This window comes from Hemiscyllium ocellatum, chromosome 11 (genome assembly GCF_020745735.1).
Source record: "Hemiscyllium ocellatum isolate sHemOce1 chromosome 11, sHemOce1.pat.X.cur, whole genome shotgun sequence".
NCBI classification, from domain to species: Eukaryota; Metazoa; Chordata; class Chondrichthyes; order Orectolobiformes; family Hemiscylliidae; genus Hemiscyllium; species Hemiscyllium ocellatum.
This window is the reverse complement of record NC_083411.1, coordinates 53,591,286-53,604,729: the sequence shown is the minus strand read 5'-3', so window position 1 is coordinate 53,604,729 and position 13,444 is coordinate 53,591,286. Positions and strand designations below refer to the sequence as shown.

The 13,444-nt window shown below is 43.1% G+C and overlaps 1 pseudogene; it reads right to left on the bottom strand.

Moving 5' to 3' along the window:
- Nucleotides 1-11,323, bottom strand: part of LOC132819998 (sodium- and chloride-dependent neutral and basic amino acid transporter B(0+)-like) — a 138,165-nt pseudogene extending 126,842 nt beyond the window's left edge.
- Nucleotides 11,324-13,444: the final 2,121 nt, after the last annotated feature.

Here is a 13,444-nt window from a genome sequence, read left to right as displayed (position 1 = left end):
TTTATATACATGTAAAAAGGAATAGAACAGCAAAAGCAAACGTAAATCCATTAGAAGCAGACACAATTCCAGCCCACTTAGAAAATATGATTGGATTTGGAAGAGTCTACATGGATTTAGGAAAGGAAAATCATCTTTGACAAACCTGGGAGAGTTTAAGGATCTAAATAATATATTAAATAAGAACCGATAGATGTTGTCGGTTTAGGTTTTCAGAATGTTTTCAAAAAGGTTCCACACTGGAGTGAAAAAAATTAGAGCACATGGGAGTTGGGGGAGGAATATATTAGCATGGATTGAGAACTGATTAATGGACATGAAAGAGTATAAGAACAACTGATTCAATTTTAGTTTAGTAAGCTTCAATTAGTGTGGTTCCAAAGGAGTCAGTGTTTAGGCTCCAGCTATTTATAATCTGTAGGAATGATTTGAAGAAAAACAAAATACTGCAGAGGCTGGGAATCTTAAAGAAACAAACAGAACACTCGAGAAACTCAGCAGGCCTGGTAGCATCCGTGCAGAAAGAAAGAGTTAACATTTTGAGTTCATTACGACTCTTCAGTCAGGGTTCAACATCATATTTCCAAATTTGCAGATGGAGTTTAGAAGAGTGATAGGTGATCTAATGCCATCATACAAAAGTCTTGCAGGGATTGACATGGTCAACGCAGGAGGAAGGTTTCCGATATTACAATAAAGGGTGAGTCATTTTGGACTGCAATTTTTTGGAATTTCATCAATCAATCAAAAATAGGGGCAGTGAATATTCAGAAATCTTTGCCCCAAACGACAATGAAAACTCAATAGTTGAGCTTGCCCAAGGCTGAAACTGATTTATGCCTATAAATCAAGGGACACAAGATTATTACAGGAAACTGTTGTTTTACTTAAATCTCATTGCAAAGCTATCTGTTTGAAAATAGTACACAAACATGCTTACATTATGAACGTGGAGTAACAAAGGTCTTTCACCAGTTTGGATAACAAGGAGACTCCCCTGTTCCATTAACATCTCCTTAAGATAATTATACTGGAAAAGGTCTTCACTAATTCACTCACTCAAGTTTCAGAGGTTCTTGCAGATCCCAGCAGAATCACCTACAACATCATGTTTACAAATAGGTTCTGTCAAATTCAGAAGTCAACAAACGGATCTCTCCAGCATCTCCACTCTGTCTACCTCAATTAATGACATCAAGTCATACAGTGTTACAGCATAGGAAGATGCTCTTCAACCTATTGTTTCTGTACCAGTTATCAAGAACTGATCTACTCTAATCCCATTTCCCAGCACTTAGCCTTGTATCCTTTGTGTTTCAAGTGATCATCTAGACTGTTTTTAAATGCTGTAGTGGTTCCTGCCTCTACCACCGTTTTAGAAAGTGAATTTGAAACAGTGAAAGGAGATATTCCACTGTTTTAATTGTGAACAACATCTCTGCAAGGCGATCTAACACCAACATCTGGTGAAGTAAATATAGTGACTATATTCATGGGTATAAAACACAATTGCTCATTTAAACTGTTGCCAAATCAAGACTGCTCAGAACACTAATCTGTAACATGGGCACAGCTTTCCACACTGCATCCGGTCAAGGCTGGCAAACTGCCCAAAGGAAGTTTCCAGGAAAAACATTGGCATCCCAGTGACTGCCAGCATCAGAATGTAGGGAATAAGGAAAGCACCTGCAAAATATAGAAAAGGGAAAGTCAAATAAATTGCTTGAATATTAATGTCACCAGGTTTCATAACTAATAGTTCATTTCGTATTAATACTGGAATGAAATGTTGTTGACAGAAGAGTGTGGCTGCAGATTGTAGATTGCGTCTTTTTTTGGATTTAGATCCTGTGTACAATCAACATTCAGGGACCTATACAACAGTGTTGCTCCTAAAACCTTAGGTCAGCCACACCTGCTGATTTCTCCAGCATTCTCTATTTGTTTTACGCACCGAGCATGCGCGTTATTTTGCTTTTATTTAGCTTTGAAAATTGTACTTGGCAGCCTCAGGATGACTGTCAGGAGGAAAATGCATGATTCCAATGGCCAGGAGGTTGGAAAGGGCCTCTTTATAGGATTGAAGCTTGAAATGAAAATACAATCAGTGAAGTCGAATGATGCTACTGACATTGATTCCATTTTCCTCAGGAGAGCTGTTTCTGTCATGCTTGTGGACCAGGGAAAAGAATCATGAATGTAGCAAAACAGTGTGACACCATAAGGCTTTCTGTAAGGAGGGCAATCTTTCCAGGAGTGTCAGAGAGATTCTCCAAGTTTGGTGCGATGCACCACATTCTCCATTTCTTCCTGGCCATTGGAGAGCTGCAAAGTTACCTCTGTGCACCATTTCCTGTCTTGGAAAGAGGAAGGGTCAGAAACTGGAAAGAGGAGATAGGGCAAGGTGACATTGACCCCATCGACATGGGTACGATGAGATTGTGAGGCTATCCTTCAATGAACACAGACTTCCCCACCCTAACACACACCAATCATTCACCAGCATCACACTCATTTCAAACTCTTCCACCAGGAAATCCCTGCATCAAAATTAATCAATAAATAAAAACCACCAAAAATCTTCACAAGCCAGCTTTACACCACTGAACTCTTCACCCTTGTGTGCAAGCCTTTACTGTCTTTCAGATATTGCCACCCAGCCCAATGTTACATTCCTGCCCTCATGACTGAAGCTTGACTGGTGCAATGTGCTGACTCTCACAGCAGGAAACTGCAGATGGCCATGCATGGTATCTTCAAACGCCTACATGATTTGAGGGCCTGATTTCAGACTGGAGCGGTACAACGACCTGGTGGTTAGAATAGAATCATTGAGTCATACAGCACAGATATAGACACTGCAGTCCAACTCGTCTCTGCCAACCAGACATCCCAATCTGACCTAGTCCCATTAACGTCTGGCCCATATCCCTCCAAACCTTCCTCCTCATGTATTTGATATAAAAGTTGCCTTTCCAGTTTTGTAATTGTATCAGCCTTCACAACTTCCTCTGGCAGCTTGTTCCATAAAAGCACCTTCCTCTGCATGAAAACATTGCCCCTGGATTCCCTGTTAATTCTTTCCCCACTCCCTTTAAACCTTTGCCCTCTAGTTTTGGACATCTGCACCTTGGCTATTCACCCTATCCATGCCCCTCATGATTTTATAAACCACCCTAAGGTCATCCCGCAACTCCAATAATCTAGGGAAAAATGCCCAGCCTATTCATGATTTGGAGGAGCCAGTATTGGACTAGGGCAGACAAAGTTAACAGTCATACAACACCAGGTTATAGTCCAACAGGTATTTGGAAGCACTAGCTTTCAAAGCGCTGCTTCTTCATCAGGTGGTTATGAATTAGGACCTATGACACAGAATGTATAGCAAAAAATTATAGTGACACAATGATATGTTGAACACACCTAGATTGTTAAGATTTTCATCTTTTTGAATGGGTTTGCTGGTTTCGGTTCTTTAATATGTAAATCCCAGAACTTCTTTTCAGTCACATTCTCCAGATAACTTAAGGTTTTATCACAACAGGTGACAGCTCAGCTCAGAGAATGCCTTGATTTCGCTGCACTTTGGATGCTGCCTGAACTGCTGTGCTCTTCCAGCACCACTGATCCAAAATCTAGTTTCCAATATCTGCAGTCATTGTTTTTACCACCTTATAGGTGTGAGGGTTTGAGTCTGTCTGTATCCCAATCTTGAGTAAAACTGGTTCTATTTCCAAAGAAGAATGTTTTTAAAAATTGTCCTCCTTCACACTCACCTGATGAAGAAGCAGCACTTTGAAAGCTAGTACTTCCAAATAAACCTGTTGGACTATAACCTAGTTTTGTGATTTTTAACTTTGTCCAGTCTATTCAGCTTCTCCCAATGGATCAAGCCCTCCAATCCCAGCAACATTTCTGTGTCTTCTCAAGTTTAACAATGCCTTTTCTATAGAAGAGTGACCAGAATTGGTTTCAGTACAGTATTACATAAGTGGTCTCACCACTGTCCAGACGAGTTTATCCTGACGATCAACAATGATAACTAGACGACCCTAAGTGGCCTGGCCAATGTTTTGGAGAGTCACAAAGTACATCCTAACTCCTATACTCAATGTACTGACCAATGAGGGTAAGTGTACCAAACGCCTCCTTCACAATCCTGTCTACCTGCGACTCTGAAGGAACTGTGAAGCTGCATCCCTCGGTCTCTGCTCAGCAGCACTCTGCAGGGCCCTACCATTAACTATATAAGCGCTGCCCTGTTTCCCCTCTCCAGTTTCCTTCCATTTGCCCACAAGCCTGTATCTTGACTTTGCTCTGAGCAATGTGTACAATCGCTACTTCACAGCAGTTAGCAACCTCCGCCTCTAGGCACTTTCACTATCTTTTCCCTTCATTCTTATTCCCTTTTGTTCATAACATCAAAAACACCATTTTCCTGCGCCTTTCAGTGCTGCAGTTAGCTTTTTGACTCTCCTCGCAAGACTTCCGCCAACACATCCTGTTTGGACTACATTACCCACGGTGCCGTTAGCCATCCCTGCACTTGCGCAGTGCAGTCCAATGTTTGGTATTAGATGGACTGCCCGCGATGCCTCATGGGAGTTGTAGTTCTGACGTGCGTTCGCGCTCCGCAGCAGCTGGTGGCTAACGGCCAGGAGTTCGAATTGGAGCGCGCGAGACCCAACGAACGACGGTCACGTGGTGCGGCTTGTGTTGTTGGAGTGCATCTGTAAATACCGGTGGGAATACACTCCCTCAATCAACATCCTCCTCATTATATAAACTACCCCGATCCTGTCCATCAATTACTTCCAGTGACGGCTCTCCCACAGTTAAATCTGGCCTTTACTGCCCTACCCCCATTGGAAAGTTACAGAGATAGCGGCTGGAATCCTTCTGCCTATCAACTATTCACACCGGGATTCCCAGTTTAGAGAGCGGCAACATCCGGGCTGTTCACACTGTGGGGAGGTTACAGCTTCTCCCCACGTCTGCAGGAGTTCCCGCTGGGTGCTCTGGTTTCCTCCCACAGTCTGAAGGTCTGCAGTTGAGATGCTGTCTGACCTGCTGCGCTTTTCCAGCAACACATTTTCAGCTCTGGTCTCCAGCATCTGCAGTCCTCACTTTCTCCAGGTCTGCAGTTTAGGTCGACTGGCCATGCTGAATTGTCCCTAGTCTTCAGGGATGTCCAGACCAAGTGGATAGGCCACGGGAAACGCAGGGATACAGGGATAAACAATGCAGAGATGATGGGCCGAATGGCCTCTATTTGCATTGGGGGGATTCTCTAATTCTTTGTGAGATGCATAATTTGACATGAGCAGTAGTAGTATGGACGATCATTAGTTGAATAGCGATGTTAAGTGCATACACTATATGGGTGGCACAGTGGACAGTGGTTAGCACTGCGCCAGGGACCTGGTTTCAATTCCCACTTCGGGCAACTGTCTGTGTGGAGTTTGCACATTCTCCCAGTGTCTGCATGGGTGCCCTCCGGGCGCTCCGGTTTCCTCCCATAGTCTAAAGACGTGCAGGTTAGGTGAATTGGCCTTGCTAAATTGCCCATAATGTTAGGTGCATTAGTCAGGGGTGAACGTAGGGAAATGGGTCTGGGTGAGTCGCTATTTAGCAGGTCTGTTTCCACACTGTAGTGAATCTAATCTAATCATTTCGATTGGCAACAATACTTTCAATGCAGGATCTCAGCTACCCTCTCAAATTTACTGAAATGCTGTTGAGCACAAATAAGTTAGAGTTACTACAAAAGGTTCAGTGGAGCAAAAATGTTTGAAATTGAAGCCCTTTCTGAAATGCTGTCCTCAGTTCTCCTGTGTGCTCTCCAAAGGAAATCACAAGTGACACCACCTGAGACAGTAAAGTAATCTACCAGTCACTATTTGCATGTCTTGAAGTCAGCAGCAACTTCCATCTTGTCAAAAAGGTCAGTTAATTTTGTAGTGCCTGTTTGTGATTGTATGTTTTTGTTAAATTGCACACATACTGTTTTTATATTTGAAACTTGATCACAGTGCTAGTGTGGAGTAAGGGCGGATGGCATAACCGTTGGTGACTGCAGGTTAAAAATGCTCTCTGGTTCTTTGAATGTGATTTTTTTTACACCATTTACTTGTTGTCTTTGTGCTTTTTTTCTCCCCTGTATTTTGGATTTCATGACAATACCTCCTCCATTTCTGTAGGCCAGGTACGGGAATCTCCATACACTGCCCAAACCCACAGCAGAACCGATCACTGAGAGCAAGTAGTCAATCTTCGAGGACCAGTTACCTCGCTCCACATTCTCGTCACCTTCACGCACACGTTCACTGGTGGCAGCCTGGGGAAAAGAGAGGAAATGGCTGATTTAAAAACAGAAATTGTTGGAGAAACTCAGCAGGTCTTGGCAGCATACATGGAGAGAAAGCAGAGTTAATGTTTTGAGTCCAGTGACCTCTCTTCAGAACTGATAGTACCTAGGAAGAAACTGTACGAAAGCTGATGACGGAAATGAGCTAACCAAGCCCAAAGGGAAAGAAAGAAAGTTAGACAAAGGAATGGTTGATAGTATGGCAGGAAAGGGGGAAAAACTGATAGGGACAATGAGTAAATGAAATTTGATTGAAGCAGCGAGGTGATAATCGGACCTACAGTAGGTAAAGGACGTTGTTAGTAGAAAGTGAGGACTGCAGATGCTGGAGATTAGAGTCAAGAGTGTGGTGCTGGGAAAGCACAGCAAGTCAGGGAGCATCTGAGGACCAGGAGAATCAACATTTTGGACAAAAGCCCAAACCTGAATTGAAGCTTTGGGCAGATTCCTGATGAAGGGCTTTTGCCCAAAACGTCGATTCTCCAGCTCCTCTGATGCTGCCCGAGCTGCTGTGCTGTTCCAGCCCCACACTGAAGGATCTTGTTAGCTCAGCTGGCTGGCTGGATGGTTTGCAATGCAAATAGATGGCCACAGCATGAATTCAATTTGTGCACTGTCTGAATGTGGGAGAATTGTTAGATTCATTGCAGCTATTTTGTCACATATTAAAAGCCTGGAAACCATTTTAAATTTCATCTTAGTGCTTGCTTGCTCAAAGTCTGTGTTTTCCCATGCCCGGCTAAGGCGTTGGCCTTGCAACTGTACTGATACCTGATAAATTCTTCTCTTTGGATGGAGCTATTCTTCTCTTTGCAATGACCTATTTGTCTACTAACGCCTGCTTATCATTTACTAACTGACACTGTCCAGACATTACGTGACTGAAGCAAGGTGCCCAGCTTGCTAATTATCCTGCAATTAACAGTTTGCTAATTGTTAATCAATTCTGGCCTATATAATCACTTTTATGTGGCTGTTCTTCCCCTGAGGGAGAAAGTGAGGACTGTAGATCAGAGCTGACAATGTGTCGCTGGAAAAGCGCAGTAGCCAAGGAGCAGGAGAATCGATGTTTCGGGCATGAGCCCTTCTTCAGGAATGGCTCATGCCCGAAACGTCGATTCTCCTGCTCCTTGGATGCTGCCTGACCTACCGTTCTTTGTTGCAGACATTTTGTCCCCTGTCTGGGTGACATCCTCAGTGCTTGGGAGCCTCCTGTAAAGTGCTTCTTTCCTCCGGCATTTGTAGTGGTTTGAGTCTGGCGCTTCCGGTTGTTAGTTCCAGCTGTCCGTTGCAGTGGTTGGTATATTGGGTCCAGGTCGATGTGCTTATTGATTGAATCTGTGGATGAGTGCCAAGCCTGTAGGAATTCCCTGGCTGTTCTCTGTTTGGCTTGTCCTATAATAGTAGTACACATAGACAAGGAAGAAACCATGGTCTCATCCGATGTAACGGCACTGTTCACCTCTATCGACAAAACCCTAGCCAGAGAAACAATAGCCAACCTGCTGAACATACAGAACAGACAACAGGACATTGAACCTATCGACAAAGATGGCATACTCAACCTACTGGACCTGTGCCTCACAACACACTTTACATTCAACAACCAAATATATGAACAAATCAATGGCACACCCATGGGCTCACCCATCTCTAGACTCATAGCAGAAGCTGTAATGCAAAGATTAGAACAAACCGCAAATTAACCCAAACTCTGGGTCAGATATGTGGATGACACCTTTGTAATCATTAAAAACACAGAAATAGAGAACACACACCGGATCATCAACGCCACACTCACAGGAATCTGATTCACGAGAGAGGAAGAAAGGACAACTAACTCCCATTCCTAGATGTGATGGTACAGAGAACACCAAACGGAGAATTCACCACAAAGTATACAAGAAAGCCACACACACCGACCAAGTCCTGAACTACGAAAGCAACCACCCCAACACACACAAAGATGTTGCATCAAGACACTATTCAAAAGGGCCACAACACACTGCAGTACACCAGAACTGCAAAAAGAGGAAGAAGAACACCTATACAATGTATTCGGCAAAAACAGATACCCGCGCAACTTCATCAACAGATGCCTGAGGGAAAGACAACAGAATGAGGACATGCAGCAACCTAAAGGACTAGCCACACTACCATCAAAACATTTCCGAACTGACAGCCAGACTACTGCGACCACTAAGACTCATAACAGCACACAAACCAACAGCCACTCTACGATAGTGTACAAACTCCTATGCAAGGACTGCACAAAACACTACATAGGACAAACAGGAAGACAGCTAACGATCCGCATCCATGAACACCAACTAGCCACGAAACAACATGACCAGCTATTCTTAGTAGCCACGCGTGCAGATGACAAGCAACATGAATTTGACTGGGACAACACTGCTATTATAGTTCAAGTCAAACAAAGAACAGCCAGGGAATTCCTAAAGGCATGGCACTCATCCACAGATTCAATCAACAAGCACATCAACCTGGACCCAATATACCGACCACTGCAGCTGGAACTGATAACCGGAAACGGCAGATTGAAACCACTACAAATGCTGGAGGAAAGATCACAGAAGCACTTCACAGGAGGCTCCTAAGCACTGAGGATGTCAGCTAGACAGGGAACGAAACGTCTGCAACACAAATTCCCAGCTCGGCAAATAGAACCACAACATAAACATGACTGGCCAAGAGTGTGTTTATACAGGATCCAGACAACAATCACCGAAGCAGTATGGTTTTCCAAAACAGGCAGAAGAAGAGGTCAGGAAGGTAATAGTTTTCTGCAACAAGGGATACGGAGACCAGTAGCTTCCACTATCAACTCACCTATTCGACCAGTTACGAAACCAGACAGTAGCTGGCAAATAGCGGTAGATAACTGGACATTGAACAAGGCCACCCTGTCTACAGCCCCCACCATAGCAACTAACCCAGAGATCGTAGTCAAGCAAAGTGAGGATGCGCAATGGGTCACAGTTTTGGACATAAGTAATGTGTTTTGGTCAACTCACTGGAGAATGAATGCCGATATAAACCCACATTTACTTTCCAAGGCCAGCAATATACTTGGACTGCCCTGCTTCAGTGATTTCCTAACTCCCCGTCCATAATGTCTAAGTGAAGGGTTAAAAGAATTCTCGAAACCTTAATGTCTGGTGCAGTATGTAGACGACTTGCTTTTTCAAACTGAAACTAAAAAGGAACGTTATCAGCTGTTAAGTGAATTACTGCAATTGTGGCATGAGTTGGGTCTGAAAGTGAACCCTAAGAGAGCGCAGATGTGAAGCAGGACATTACTTATCTGGGAATGATTCTGTCACTGAGAAAACAAGAAATGGACAAATGAAAGGTAGAGGCAATTGGCAGATTCCCTGTTCTGTGGGATGTCAAAGGTTGAGATCCTTCCCAAGCTTAGCGGGGCATTAAAGGGACCACATTGACCAATAAGGTAGCCCCACTGATGGAGTTATTAAAAAAGAATGTGGTGTGCAAATGGAACAAGACATTGCAGCTCTAAAGCAAGCACTAGCTGCCGCGCCCGTTCTGAAAACCCCAAATCCAACTGTTAAAAATCACACACTGCCAGGTTATAGTTCAACAGGTTTAATTGGTAGCACTAGCTTTAGGAGCGCTGCTCCTTCATCAGGTGGTCATGGTGTATAAGATTGTATGATACAGAATTTATGGCAAAAAGTTTACAATGTTATGTAACTGAAATTATATATCGAAAAAGACCTGGATTGTTGGTTAAGTCTCTCATCTGTTAGAGTGACCCCTTTGGTTTCAGTTCTTTCATATGTAAATCGCAAAACATTTTTAAAAAATCTACATTCTCAAGTGAACTTTAACAATTGGTGCCTGTCAGCCAAGATAATATATCGAAGGTGTGAGTTCCCCTGTGTGATACTATCTGTGCCACAATGTTTAGACTGATTTTAATCTAAACAAATGAATTTATCGGATCTAATATGGATTCACGCAGTTTTTGAGTGAAGGAAAATGTATGTCTGCAGGTACAAATTCACCCCACAAACTTTTATGTGTGGAGGGAGGGTGGGGTTGGGGGCGGGGGGTAGTGATGGTGATGGTGGTTGTGGTTGTGAGTGTCTGTGTGAGAGTGTATACATGGGTGTAACTGTGAAAGGGTGTGTGTGTGTGTGTGTGTGTGTGTGTGTGTGTGTGTGTGTGTGAAAGTGCAATGAGGCTGATATTCTAGTTCAGTACCCAATGGGATGGCCCCAACTGGGACCTTGGGTTCATGGCACACTGCAGGTAACCCCATTGCACTACACACACACCTATAAGTTTGTGGGGTGAATTTGTACTTGCAGATATACATTTTCATTCACTTAAAAACTGCTTGATTCCATAAATTCATTTTTTTAGATTAGTATCAGTCTAAACATTGTGGCACTGACAGTATCACACAGGGGAACACGCACCTTCAATATATTATCTGGGCTGACAGGCACCAATTGTTAAAGTTCACTTGAGAATGTAAATTTTTTAAAAATGTTTTTGCAATTTACGTATAAAAGAACTGAAACCAATGTGGTCATTCTCACAGATAAGAGACTTAATATACCATCCAGGTCTTTTTTAATATATAACTTCAATTACATCACACGGTAAACGTTTGCTATAAATTCTGTGTCTTACAATCTTATACTCCATAACCAGCTGCCGAAGGAGCAGTGCTCCGAAAGCTAGCGCTTCCAATTAAACCTATTGGACTATAACCTGGTGTTGTGAGTCTTAACCAAAGTAGCCACCACAGCCACCACCCTCGCGACAGTTCTTTTACAGAAGACGCATAGGAAATTAAGATCAGTAGCATACACATCACACACGGTGTCACCAGTAGAGCAGGGTACACAGCATGTAAAAAACACGTATTAGCTGTTTCTGGGCAGTGCAACATTTTACCTGCATAGTACAGCTGAACCCACTTACAATTATTGATGGAGCATACCTCGGTACAGCTACTATTAGACAGAAGGATTAAAGATGGTTCGGTTAGCTGAAACTGAATCGCCAGATGGACACTTTTGCTACAGGGAGAAATATTGCCTGTGAAAGGGGTAAAAACTATCACCATGTTAGGAGACAACTTCATATAGCAGGGAGGAAAACACAAGTGTCAATTGACAGCAGTAAATGATCCCAAGGGCCCATTTGTATCAAAACAATTGGAGGGGGTAAGACGGGGCCTGAAAGCAGACATGCATAAGAGATAATCCATCACTGGACCCCACACACTCAAATAATTAGAACTCTTCCTGATACAGCAAGGAGTTGTTGCGGGAACCCAGATTATAAGACCGGTTCTGGAACAGGAGATCTCATGTTCAAATACATCTGTGGATCAGAATTCTGTCACATGTTGCTGTAGTTGTGATTCTATGTGCATTACTAATTATCATACCCATGTATGTCAGCTTAGAAGGTAGACAAATGAAATTGTGCAGAGATTTGAGGGTGAGCCTGTCATGAAACAGAAGGAATATTATGAAAACACTGAGTTAACTCATATATGCATTATTTCTTCATATTCGTTATTGCATGTTTGCTTTATTTTATTAGACTTTTCTTTAGTGTTCTTTACATGTTCTTTTCTCTATTTTACTGTAACGATATAACATGCAACTCATTCAATGGGAGGATACTGACCATCCCAGGAGAGGTTCGCAGAAAGAGACAGACAATGATCGTAAAATAAGTATCTTTGGATAAAAAGGGGAGAGATGTTAGCCAGTGGCTGCAGGAAAAGAGAGAGAGGGATACAAGCTGCCGACACAATGCAGAAAAATACTGAATGCAAAATTATTGGCATGCAGGAAGAAGCGGCTTGTGAACTAAAATGGCCTGAGTCCAGGTACTGGTGTGAAGTTGAAACTGGTTTATGCTAAGTTCTCTGGAAAGATGAAGTAATGCCAAAGGAAGATGAAGTAATGCAAAACCCTTATTTGGACAAGCTGCCCAAGTCGGTGGGTCAGAGCCAATACGGTAAACGCATATGATAAGCAAATGAGCCTGAGCCAATGGTGCACAGACAGACATTTAGAAAGGAAAGGAATAAGAAGATGACTGTTGGATATGGAGCCAGTCAAAACTCCAGAGACTGACCATCACAGAAGTAAACCCTACGTCAAGACCACCGGTGCCAACATTGAGAGTGTGAGGCGTCAGACCTTGTCGTCATCAGGAGCTATACTGCTTGGGTATTAGCTTTTATATTTTCTGACTACTCAGAGAGTGTTAGAAGACTCTAGTGAGTGTACAAGTATGTTCTATGCCAACAAATGTTTTAGCTACACACATGTATTGACGAACAACATTAATAAAGTGACTTGTGAGTTATGAGAGAATTGATTCTTGTCCTCTCCAATAACCAGAGCTGGCGAACACTGGGCTCCATCAACCAGCACAGGGCTCATACACACCATCCACCACCTCAGATACACACAGCTCAGTGAGACCAATAAGGGAAGGTGTTAGCTTATGGCCTAATGAATCACACATCACAAATGATCAAGGGGATTATTGGTCAGAGGGACAGTAGTGAAAGGGCCCCATGAGAGGGTCCAGGCCTTTCCAGGCTCTGCTCAGTCAGTGTAGATGCAGAGACTCATTTCAAGTTCTGACAACTTTTCTGGCTGCACTGTACACCACCAGAGAGAGAGAGTGAAAAAGTTCATCCTTGAAATAATTGACATGATGTCTCAGGCCTTACTGATGGGTGGAGAGTTAATCTGCATGGAACATCTTAGACAATAGATAACTGAGGGTACAAATACAGAAATTGCTGGAAAAGCTCAGTGGGTCTCTGAAGAGAAATCGAGTTGGCCAGGGAATAAGGTGGTGGGTTAAAGTGGCATGTAACTGGAAGCTCAAGGTCACTTTTGCAGGGAGAATGTAGATGTTCTGCAAAGCTTTCGCCCAGTCTACACTTGGTCTCCTCCATATTGAGGGAACAGTTTTGTGAGCAGCGAATGCAATAGCCTAGATTGTGAGATGTGCAAGTGCTGCTTTACCTGGAAGGTATGTTTGGGC